We start from the raw sequence: 13,899 nt of genomic DNA, 5'->3' as shown, positions 1-13,899 counted from the left end.
TACTGAGAGCAGAGAAGAATGTGGGGTGCTGAAGGACAATGAATATCTGTTTGCATTGCCACAATCTGACCATTACCTCAGGGCTTGTGACTGCATGAGGCAATTTGTCAGTGAATGTGCTGACATAAAAAATCCTCAAGCGTTAACATCAATTCAACTGAGGAAACATATTGCTACCCTGTCTACTGTTCTAAACCTCAAAACCACCGAGCTCGACCAGTTGGCAGACTTCCTTGGTCATAATATCGCTGTTCACAGGAAACACTACAGGCTCCCAGAAAGCACCCTCCAATTAGCCAAAGTAAGTAAAGTGCTCCTGGCAATGGAACAAGGACGCCTAGGAGATTACAAAGGAAAGAGCCTTGATGAAATACAAGTCGATGTGAATGGTAATTAACTTTATATTCTTGAAGGCACTATATATGACATTTAGTCTTCCGCATTCAGAAAACAACTATTTACCATGTAAAACATAGGGCAGTAATGGTGACGGGATGAGAGATAATACTACTGTTGTATACTCTTGCAGATTGCCCATAGTTTCAGCTTTCCAAACTCAACTTTTTATCAATTATCATTTTAGAGACCATTGACATGGAGGGACCTTTAGCAGAGGACATTGAAGGTATGTGTATACGATGTTCCTAAATTGATTATAAATAATCTGTTTTAGATATTTTGTGTATTGTATTCTTAAGTTATTTCCCTCTCCAGATGTCAGTATGCTAGGAGATGATGGGTCAGACGATGAGGTCAGCATGTCATCCACGCAAGAATGTACCTCCACATCACAAAGTCAAAACCAGGGAGTGTCTGCAACCGGTGAGCTTGAACGCAATTCTTACCTTTCGTGCATTTCACACACCACATGGCAAAAATTTGAACATCAACAACTCCACCTCCCTCCTTTGTCCCACCCACTTCTTTCTCCTGCTACTCTGTCAGGAGACCTGTCTGATGCAGAGGCTGCACAATCAGTCAAACACAACCCCCGTTTTATAACTGAACACTGCGTCAGTACTACCTGAAATTACAACTAGCATTAACTGTGAGGTTAGCGTGTACCCACCTATTGCTTATAGGTTGCTCTAATCTCTCGGCACAGACTTCATACAGGGATAGCACAGCTACTCCAACACGTCCCTGTCACTACAGAACATCTGAAATGTGCGTGATAAGGTGATGCAGGACAATTCCCTGGGCACATTATCCAAGTCTGCTTCATGGCAGCAAACAGACTCCACGGTTGTCCGCATTGCTGAGCAGTGACCGCACTTGCACTGCAAAGGGTTGCCGACCCTCTCCTCACTTTCATCTCCGTCCGGAGCCGCTGCAGCTCCCTCAACTTCCGCAAAAACGGGTCTCTCAACCCTCCTCCTCATCACTGGCTCAAACACACATGCCATCGGGTTAGATGACATCAAATAAACTCGTACAGCCTTGTCGTCTTGACATGTTTCCTCCTCATCTGTGTACTCATACTCGACTCGCTGTAACTGTGTACTCGTACACAGTTGAGGAGGAAAAATGTTTGAGTAGCCGTGCAATCCCTGCGTGAAGTCTGCGCCGTGAGATTGGAGCAACCTATAAACAGTAGGTGAGGGCACACAAACCTAAACGTTAATGCTACTTGTGATGTCAGTAACAACAGTCGCTTTTTGTCTGATGAAATCAGTTCATCTTATATTGTCCAACATACAATCTTTTCGGTGCACAGCTACTTCAGCACTAGTGGACTGCGTGGGACGGTCTGTCGTCCGTACACTATATGAGGAAATATACTGCTTGAGGGCCACTATCCTTTAGGTCTTAGATGTTTCCCTGCTGCAACACACCTGATTCATTGTGCAGAGCTTGGCAACAAGCTGTTTGATCTATTTAATTTGAATCAGGTGTGTTGAAGCAGGGAAACATCTCAGAGCTGCAGATTAGTGGCCCTTGAGGACTGGAGTTGCCCATTCCTCGGCTAACATGACAACTAATTTTCACGTCATTAGTCACTTGAAAAGAATTTCAGGACGATAGGAGACGGGATGAAATAAACTGTCTCTTTAAGAGACACAAATCCCATATACTGACTTCTTGTTAAGTGCCTTGAGACGACATCTGTTGTGAATCGACACTATATAAATAAACTGAATACTGAATTGAAAATTGAATTGAATATACTAAATTATTTTATAAAATAACACAACCACTGTACTGACGGCTATTACATATTTCAAGTAGTGTATACTACAATAAAGTTATTTCTTTGTCCAGATGTCAGTATGCCAAGAGAAGAGGGGTCAGAAGATGAGGTCAGCATGTCATCCCTGCAAGAATGTCCCTCCACATCACAAGTCCAAAACCGGAGTGTGTCTGCAAAAAAGAGAGGTAAGCTTTGGGGCTTGCACTCTCTTTTGGGCCAGAGCTGCTCATTTATTTTTAAGGGCTTTTACTTTGCCTCCTTGACTCAACACTTGAAAAATGTCTGTCCCTCCTTACTGTCCGGTGGCACAAGCCTGACAGTGGCTTGAAAGAAGCTGTTGCAGGAACAGACCTTGTGAGCCTGCATTGTCGCAGGTTGTAGGGTTGGGGGAAGACTGACATTATCACCTTTATATCAATAAGAAGTCTGTTGTATTTTGGCAGCACAGGGGGGCTGGGTTTTTTCCACCGCTTCATGCACTCTTTCAGCAACGAGACCCAAACATCCGGAGACTTGTGATCACTCTGGCCAATCACAAGAGTACATACACGTAGCTGCGTTTGAGTAGCTGGGCTGCACGTCAGGTCCGAAGAGGTGCCCATCAAGCTAAATAATTATGGATTAATTTGCTGTGTTTTTGTTTTTACCAAACCAGTGTATAAAATGAATAATATTCTCAGTCATGTTATTATGAAGAGTTGTTTATTCCAACAAATAAGAACTTTATTTATTTACATTGTTAACAGTGCCATGTCTGCAGTGTTCTCTCGCTCTCCACTGAAATCTGTGTGCTCAGTGTGAAGTCCACCTTCACTTATAGTGGTAATCCCAGAAATGGTTCCTGTTCTCTGAAAAACAGAGGCGGACATCACACTTGCTGCATTGGGTATTGGTGTACCCTTTACTGCAATGTCTGCAGTGCCCTCTCTTTGTCTTCAGGGGGAAATGTCCAGTTTCCAGTTTTTTTTAGAAGAGGGAGCCTTTGGACTTCCATCATCCATGTGTGGTCTCTTTCCACTATTCAGAGGGCTCCTGTCTCTGGGCTCTTGTTGATTGAAGATGGCCGTCCTCTCTTTGGTGTTTTCAGTGTTGTGTCCACCAGATTAGAATATAAAGAACAAATGTATCAATTTATGTACATCTCAAATACCAGTCTGATTTATCACAAACAAGGTAAATAGCACAAATAGATCATTACCGTAATGAGAGAGGAAGCCAGCTATGCTTGGAACTTGCTCATGTTCAGTATCTCCTCCTTTGGCATCCTGAGAGCATAGGCTGTGCTGCTTGTAGAGGAGCCAGGCGTTGACCACAGCAAGGGTGATTGTGTGCCAGAAGATGTACATGTACCACCGCCAGGATTTCAGTGCATACTTGTGTTTTGCTGTAAATGAGTCCAACAAATCCACACCTCCCATGTATTTATTGTAGATGCCCACAATGGAAGCCTTTCTAACATCAATGTAGGTATTGGCGGCTTTGTCCCAGTGTTGAATCTCCTGAACAGGTTCTGGTCCAGCGAAGGATGACACAAGTGTCACCGCCCTGTTGTCGTACCATTTGACAGCACAGATGTTGTTTCTCCTCCACTCTGTGGTCAAAGCTTCCTCTGCCCTTCTTCTTCAAGCTCTTCACATGTAAAGATTACAGTTGGGTAGATGCACTTGCCTTGCTGTTCCCACATAATGGATTCCTTGCTCAAGGAGCTTCATGGAACGGTGGTGAAGTAGTTGTCTGCCTAGATCTTGTTGTGTTGACCCTTTGGAAATGTGGAGTCAAGCTTCATTACAACATCACCTGACAATCCAAGTTCAGATTTGACTCGTACTTCATTGTTGCTCCCTTGGTAAACATCAAAGTCAAGCATCATGCTAGAGATTTCAGCTTTCACCCATACTTTAAAGCCCCATGAGCGTAGATTACCTTGCATATACTTCTTGATGCTGCTGAACTTCCCGTTGAAGGGTATCATCATCTTGTCCATGGAATGTGCTCTTCTGGTACCACCTGCTGCAGGCAGTTTTCTCTGAGTGAATCAAGCTGTGGTCTGAGTTTCCAGAGTTTGTCCCTCTTTTCAGTCTTTGGCACGGTTAAATTGTTTACAAAATGTAATGTTCCATCCTCAGGTACATGCCCAATGCTGCCTGTATTTCTTTTGTATTAGTGTTGACTGATCTTTCGTCATTTTGAATGCTGTACTCGTTCGTATTTGTTGCCAGAGCTTGAACCAAAGCAAAACGTATTTTGTTTTGCCAGAGCTTGGTGTGTGGAGGGAGGTGACATCATCTGTGAGAGCTTGACCAGAAAAATCAGTGACGTCTGTCATGTGGCATGATGTATTTCTTTGATTGCCCGGGCTCAATATTCACATTAGCTGGACATTCGGTAGGTTCTTGGTTTTCTTTGTCCACAGAGACATCAATATCTGATTCTTCATCACTTGCATCAGTGTTGTCAAAATCTATGTCCACATCACTTTCTCCTTTTTGGATGATGGCAATTATATTGTGCACATTGTACCGAGGATTTCTCCTTGCTGGTGGCATTCTGAAATGAAAAAGATAAAATTGAAACAAATGTACATTGTATATACAAATAGCACACATGCCTCATTATGACGCGTTCACACTTTGGACTGAAGCAGCCTATTCACACATCTCACCGGTCACACTATACCTAATGGCTCACCTATAGTAGACTGTGATTGTAATCATTACAGGAATGCATTCAGCGTCCAGTTTACAACAAAATCTAACAGTGATGAACATTTACACCTGTGCCAGAACAAAGCACCAGGAGCATCCCGCACAACTTGGAGGATTGGCCAGGTGTCTCTTGTAAAAGAGATATTGGATCTCAATGGGACAGACCTGGTTAAATAAAGGTTATAGGCCTAATGATAAGCACTTTGACTATAAATTGATAAGAACATTTTGTTTACCAGTAGACTAAGAAAGGGCAGATTTGCACAAACAGAATTTCTTTGTTAGAAAGTCCTGAATGTGATAGCAAATTATGTTTAGATATGGCAATATATCTTTCAACTTTAGTCTCTAATACAGTATAGAATATGTATTACGATATAAAGCTAAAGGGTATAATGTTTAAATCATGTATAATTTGTTGTGAACATTTTCATTTAAGTTCCCCTCAAGATGTTCCTCTTAAAAACAGGGCAATTATGACCGCCACTCTCATCCAACATTGTAATATGCAACATTTACTGTATATGTCCTTGTTCTAGACACTGTAATAAACACAGAAAAACATATTCCAAGCATTTTACTTACTTGAAGATGAATCCAGTCCAGTAAATCAACGGGATGTTGCTTGATCAGAAAATTGTAGGATGTGTCACTTCTTGACTTAAGGGTGGGCTTTGTATACAAATCCTGGATCCAATTACATGGTGGGATTAAAATGTTGGACCCACAGATCATATTGATGTGGTTGTATAAACAAACAAACAATAAAAAAAAGACAAAAGGGGTTTTGGGGAATAACCACAATTGTTGTAATTCTGAAACAGTGTGTCTTACAGGGTTAAGTAAGATTAAAATTTCTTTATAAAAGAAAACCTACAATGTTTTGTGTTTTTGCCTACATAGGAAAACAAACGGCTGTCAAAAGAAGCTGGACCCCAGACGAGTGTGCTGCAGTGGACAAACATTTGAGGAGATTTATTGTAATGAATCAAGTTCCTGGTAAAGAAGAGTGTCAGCGCTGTATTACTGCAGAACCTCAAGCTCTCAGAAACAGAGACTGGAAAGCAGTTAAATTTTATGTTAAAAATCGCATTACAGCCCTGAGAAGAAAAGTCTAGTGTAAGCACCTAATGGAACTGAGGTAAAACCAAAACATTAGAGGTAGGATCTTAAAGTGTTTTGTCTTTGGTTGTGTTCTGTTGTAACCTTTTTGTTGTTGTTGTAGGGGTTTGCTCAGGTTTTATGGATGTCCAGTGGCCTACAAATATACACATTTCACAGTTCTTATTTCATTTCATTTCATTGTTAATTTGATGGATGTAGGATGGATGTTGGTTGTGTGGATGTTGGATGGATATTGAATAGATGTTTGATAGATGGATGGATGTAGGATAGATAATGGATGTTAGATGGATGTAGGATAGATAATGGATGTTAGATGGATGTAGGGTAGATGATGGCTGGATGGATGTTGGATGGATAGATGTTTGATGGATGAATGTTGGATGGATGTAGGGTAGATGATGGATGGATGGATGGATGGATGGATGGATGGTAGATGTTGGATGGATGTAGGGTAGATGATGGCTGGATGAATGTAGGGTAGATGATGGCTGCATGGATGTAGGGTAGATGATGGATGTTGGATGGATGTAGGGTGGATGATTGTTGGATGGATGGATGTTGGCTGGATGTAGGGTAGATGTTGGATGGATGGATGATGGATGGATGGATGTTGGATGGATGGATGGATGTTGGATGGATGGATGATGGATGGATGGATGTTGGATGGATGGATGTTGGATGGATGGATGTTGGCTGGATGGATGTTGGATGGATGGATGTTGGATGGATGGATGTTGGATGGATGTAGGGTAGATGTTGAATGGATGGATGTTGGATGGATGGATGTTGGATGGATGTAGGGTAGATGTTGGATGGATGGATGTTGGCTGGATGTAGGGTAGATGTTGGCTGGATGGATGTTGGCTGGATGGATGGATGTTGGATGGATGGATGGATGTTGGATGGATGGATGTTGGATGGATGTAGGGTAGATGTTGGATGGATGGATGTTGGCTGGATGTAGGGTAGATGTTGGCTGGATGGATGGATGTTGGATGGATGTAGGGTAGAATTTTGAATGGATGGATGTTGGATGGATGGATGGATGGATGGATGGATGTTGGATGGATGTAGGGTAGATGTTGGATGGATGTTGGATGGATGGATGTTTGATGGATGTAGGGTGGATAATGGCTGGATGGATGTAGGGTAGATGATGACTGGATGGATGGATGTTGACCAGATGTTGGATATATGGATGGATGGATGGATGTTGAACAGATGTTGGATATATGGATGGATGGATGGATGGATGGATGTTGAACAGATGTTGGATATATGGATGGATGTTGAACAGATGTTGGATATATGGATGGATGGATGGATGGATGGATGGATGGATGGATGTTGACCAGATGTTGGATATATGGATGGATGGATGTTGACCAGATGTTGGATATATGGATGGATGGATGTTGAACAGATGTTGGATATATGGGTGGATGGATGGATGTTGAACAGATGTTGGATATATGGATGGATGGATGGATGGATGGATGTTGAACAGATGTTGGATATATGGATGGATGGATGTTGAACAGATGTTGGATATATGGGTGGATGGATGGATGTTGAACAGATGTTGGATATATGGGTGGATGGATGGATGTTGAACAGATGTTGGATATATGGATGGATGGATGGATGGATGGATGGATGGATGGATGGATGGATGTTGAACAGATGTTGGATATATGGATGGATGGATGGATGGATGGATGGATGTTGACCAGATGTTGGATATATGGATGGATGTTGAACAGATGTTGGATATATGGGTGGATGGATGGATGGATGTTGACCAGATGTTGTATATATGGATGGATGGATGGATGGATGTGTGGATGTTGGATGGATATTGATATATTCTTATTTATTTTAATACATTTTTTTTAAGGGCCTGAACACTGAAATATTTAACATATGCCCCACACACTTTCAAAGGATTTTTCATTTCTTTAAATATCTCTGTCATGATTTCAAAATTTGAGGCTTCACTGGAAAGAACAACTTGTTAACATGACATTATGGATGCAGTCCAATGAAACATATAATTTCAATGCCTATATAAGAGAAACTGTTGGGTTTACATAAAAGTTCAGGCTGATGTTGTTCAAACATTGAGTGCAGATTGTACAGACCTCTAGACATTAAATTAATAATTTGTTTTAATCATTTAATAGAAAGTTTATTGACTGACAACTGTGTGGCATAAACTGTGTCATTACAATAAAATTGGTCATTTCAGTTTTGTCATAAAACTGTCTTTGAAGCCGTATGTCTTGTAATCTGTAAAGGCAGATGGAAAGTTTCACATATATACATAATTAATTGCTCATTACAAAAATAACTATTTTAGTCCAAAATAAGGAAACTGGGAGTAATAATAAAGGCTGGTGTCAGCAGCTGCAGATAGTGACCTTGGGCCCCATTAACATATAAAAACTTGGTATGTATGTGTGTATGTGGGCGGACCCCACAAGTTGGCAATCCTAGAAACGGTTCCCACAAGGGGCCAAATACCTTTTTCGACAAAACTTTTGAAATTTGTCAAATTGAAGTGATATTAATGATTGAGATTTTTTTTTGGATCTAAGGTTGTTTTTTACAGCAGTGTAGGACCACTGGAAAGGGTGGATCCCACAACGCATAAAAAAACTGGTGGTCCCCATGAGGGGGCCTGCGCAAGAATGTGTGTGTGTGTGTGTGTGTGTGTGTGTGTGTGTGTGTGTGTGTGTGTGTGTGTGTGTGTGTGTGTGTGTGTGCGTTTGATTTATATTACATTGTGGGAATTAACCAAATGTCCCCACAAGGATAGTAAAACCTGAGATCACCTCCATTGTGGGGACCAGCCAGCGGTCCCCATGCGGGAAATGGGTTAATAAACATGCTAAATTATATTTTTTTGAAAATGTAAAAATGCAGAAAGTTTTTTTTAGGGGTAGGGTTAGTGTAAGGAGATAGAATATACAGTTTGTACAGTATAAAAACCATTAAGTCTATGGAGAGTCCCCACAAAGATAGTTAACCAGACGTGTGTGTGTGTGTGTGTGTGTGTGTGTGCGCGCGCTCTGGGATCTTATTGGTGAAAGTGATTTTGTAAAGATTTTCTCTTTGTCTTTGGGGATCTGAATGTCTTCTGTTTTCTGTCTCTATAAATAAAAGCCATGTGTGCTGCAGTGAAAAAGGCCCGCTGAAGGAAATAATACTTCCAAAACCCTCAATCAATAGCTATTTACATGAACATAGTGACATGGGTCTCTCGCTCACTAACTGAGAGACAAGTACAATGATAAACAGTGCTAAACTAACACTGTCCCAGTCCCTAGTGAGCTCCCTAACTAGATTACATTAGAGCATCATTGGCATGAAAGCTGTTGTGTTAGAGTTTAGGGTTCCCGCCTTTTTGTTTTTCAAATCTGTAACTGTCAAAGCCTCCTCATTACTGATTTCCTGGAGCTCAGCTGTACAACTACAGTCACTACACAGACTGTCAACATACTCTCAACAGGTAAATGATTTCTTTCTTAAAATGTTTATAAAACTTTAAAAATTCTAACAATCATTTCCTATCAATCTTGTATTCTTCTCTGTAAGCTCTGTTCAGTTAAAGTCCAACTGAAATCAAAATTGACCCTATTTACTTTGTTAGCACATATTACTAGTCTTGTGGTGAAAAATGAATCTGTGCAAGTTAATACACAGAAAAAATTGTTTGCCGTCATAATCTTTAATCAAAGTCTGAAAAGTTGCTTCCGGTCTGGAATGGCTGATGACGTAGGTTTGACGGCTTGGTTTGGGAAACGCTTAACCACTCCCCTCAAACCATTAGTCTGCTATGAGTGAGAGATGGAGAGGAGGAGCGCTAGAGTAAAACCCTGCCCTCTGTTCAATATTCCTTTTCACTGGGAAATTCGTCACAACACTGGAGAAAAGTCGTTTGCAACTATCGGTTCACGCGGACATTAAGGATACTTCTCTTCTCCACAAAGTAAGTAACAGAGATATGGAATTTATGATCCATATTGTTTGATTTATTTTTTTTATTATGACTTTATGCCTAAACATACCCAGTCACAAAAAAAAAAACAAAAAAAAAAACATTAAAGCTATCCCATCACTTTATATCACTTTTTCCTTTTAACATGGTACAGGGCTCGTACTGTCCATTTTTGCTAATTTTGGCCTTCATGAACATATTTATTTTTACATAATCAAATGGAAGAGACACAATGTAACTCTAAACTCGATTGTGTATTTCAGATGCTGTCCCGTATCATAACCTCATCAATTGCAGAGAGAATCTGCCTCTCAGAATACACACGTAATGAAGGACGTATAGAGACATCATAGGGGATTGTGAAGATATTTCACTCAACTTGGTCTTCATCACATCTATATCGTGTTCAGTGTCAATTGTTATTTATTAATGTATTCAGCTAACCTCTGTTGTTAGAGCACTGTCATTTTTGCAACAGTCATATCAATAAAAAATAAAAGCCTAATTGACACAACATGCTGTTTTTTTTTTTTTTTTTTTAATGTAAAACCCAAATAGAGGCAACAAGATATAAGACCAGGCAGATATAGAGGGCTAAAAACAATATTAATAAATAATTTATAAAAATAAATATATATATATTGATAATAGTAATATTAATAATATGAAGATACTAATATTAATGAAAATAAATATCATTGAAAAGGTTATTTATAACACCATTAAGGTACTATATAGCACTTTCAAAGCATGCTTATTTATGGAACCTTATAAAAAGGGTTCTATTTAGCACCAGAAAGGGTTCTGCTATTGTTACAAGCCAAAGAACCCTAATTTGGTACTGTTCAGAACCATTTTTCTTAGAGTGTATATGGAAGAAAAATTAAACTGTCTTCTAAGATGCAGTGTTTTAGATATGTCATTAACAGACACAGCAATCCCAGAATGCAACAAGCCAAGTGAAAATATTCATTACAGATGCCCAAGAGAGGTGAGAGAAATGTCAAATTTACTGAAGAATATATAGATAAAAGTAGATCAATATTACTATAGATAAAAATAACTATGTATTCTGATGTTTATTAGAGTAACAACATGTGATTTCAGCATGACGACCATCATGAAGCGGTATCACTGGAGTTTCATGTGAGTGCGTGGCCTTTTAACTATTCTCATTGGAGCCAGAGAAGTGTGTTTTGTGTCAAATGAAGTGTGGGACAGATAATCTCTTACCCATGATACATTCATCCTGCTTTATATTGATTTGTTTTGGACAGTCAGAAATACACAGACACACACTCACACCAACACGCTGATTGAGCAATGGCTGAGATCGATACGAGTTCATTCATTCAGTCTGGAAGGAAACAGATCAATATAGCACAGGACATATTATCCTGTGGAGACACACACACACACACACACACACACACACACACACACACACACACACACACACACACACACACACCTCATTTCCCTAACCATTTCCCTTCAACATGAACTAAGAGTTTTATCAAAGTAGCTGCTACAGAAATTAATATCTATCAAATTAATAATACTCTTACTGCAGTTCTGAAAGTTTCTAATACTGTTTAAAAGAGATCCCATATTCATTTTAGAGAGAATATTAAAGAGAAAATTTAAAGAATGTGAACATGCATTATGAAACTTTTAATATAACATGCATTCTTAATATTTTATTATTATTATTATTATTATTCAAAGGAAATCCCACTTACATTTATTGAGAATGTTTTAATTTAAATGAACATGCATTCTGAATATTGTATTATTATTTTTAGTAGTAGTAGTATAGTATTCAAAGGAAATCCCATTTTCATTTATATAAAATTTAACATGCATTATGATTTTTGTATTATTATTATTCAAATGAGATCCTATTTTCATTTAAAAAATCGTATTTTAATTTAGAGAATATGAACATGCATTATGGATATTGTGTTATTATTGTTATTATTCAAATGAGATCCCATATCTATCATAATTATTTTATTATCATCTTCATTATTATTATTATTCAAAGGACACCTCATTTTTATTTAGAGAATATGAACATGCATTATATGAATATTTTATTATTATTATTATGAATGTTGTGGTTATATTGTTGAAGTTTAATAATCTTTTAGGTATTTTTGTGTCAAAAAGCAGAAATAAAACAATAATTTAAAAGATGGCATATGGACAATGGTCATAAAAACAATATCAGTGTTGTGTAATCTTTCTTTAATTCATATTCATAACTGTAGCAGGGCAGTCGCTAGCGGACGAAAGGAGATAATGATTTTATCAGTCTGTTTCCTCTGCATTCCATTGTGATTTTCCTCCGTTCACACATCAGAATGACACACACACACACACACACACACACACACACACACACACACACACACACACACACACACACACACACACAGCTGCCCTTAAGAGCTCATAGTAAACTTATGTCCATGTGAAATTATTCAAATGTATTTTTAACCAAACATGAGCAGCGTCAAACACAAACACTCTAATGAGGCCTGCATAAGAACAGCTGGTGAGCACACACACACACACACACACACACACACACACACACACACACACACACACACACACACACACACACACACACACACACACTCTAATGAGTCCCGTCTCAGAACTGTCACCCTGAACTCTGAAACGCCAGCTGAAGAATCGCAGCTGATGGGAATGAACCACTTTACTCTGAGTCTGCACTGTAAAAAATGATCGTGATTTTAACAGTAAAAGACTGTAAAAATGCTACAGTGAAAAACTGTTAATTGGTTAACAGAAAGTTTCCATACTATATGCAGTAAATAACTGTGATAGATCTAATGGTACATTTAATGTAATTTTACTGTAGTTTTACAGTTTTTGGAAGTAAAAACGAACAAGTCATTGTATAATTTACAGTGAAAAAACGTAAATTGACATTCCTACAATTCCCTGCGTGACACTTCACATTTGATGTATTTTTGTTGAAATAACTATATTTCATCATAGTTTTCTTTTTTTTTATAATCAGTTATGTACATTAGGGGTTTATGTTACATTTAATGTTGTTAAATTAATGTTTATTGTATTTTTAAAATTTCATGTGTGTTACCATGATGGTGTTTAATACACTGTGCACCTTCTGTATACTGTATATTAAAGGTCCCATTCCATGGATAATTTTATTATTTTATAATGTTTCCTGGGGTGCCCTTATAATGTTAGTATGTTTTTTAGATCAAAATTTTTTATAATTTAGAAATAAAAGGCATTTTTCCTAGCCTGATTTCATCACCTGATTTGAACGCTCTGTTTGAAGGGGCGTGTCTGCTGTGAGACTTCAATGTAAACGCCCTCTGCTGTGATTGGCTGACATGCTTGCATATGAAATATCTGGCATTACATGTGGAACTATCTGGAAAACTTTTACTATTACAGCTATTATACGTTTTTACTATTACAGCTATCGGGATTAACGAATCCTGAGAAGTATTTAGATCTATTTCAATCACACAAAAGTTTGCAGTGATGAGCATTGAGCAGATGACAGACTGTTGATCGCGTGAATGAAGATCTTATCATTGCAACGCAGTTTCTGCACTCACTAATGATTTCACCAATGCAAACATGAGGTATATAAATACAGTAAGAGCTTCGTTGTGCAGTGTAACAGCATCATTGATTTCATAACGAGTTTTGGCAAGTGTCCAGATAAACTCGCGCTGTGTGATTAACAGCTTGGGCGATTGGAAAGGGATTGTTCTTTGATCGCTTTCTGTATATTAATCACATTTTAAGTAAGATTATTTTCATCCTACTAAGAGAAACGATGTGAAGTTGATCGCTACTTCCAT

This window comes from Scardinius erythrophthalmus (assembly GCF_964197995.2).
Source record: "Scardinius erythrophthalmus genome assembly, chromosome: 17".
Lineage (NCBI taxonomy): Eukaryota > Metazoa > Chordata > Actinopteri > Cypriniformes > Leuciscidae > Scardinius > Scardinius erythrophthalmus.
The sequence above is the reverse complement of the archived record's forward strand: the minus strand, read 5'-3'. Positions refer to the sequence as shown.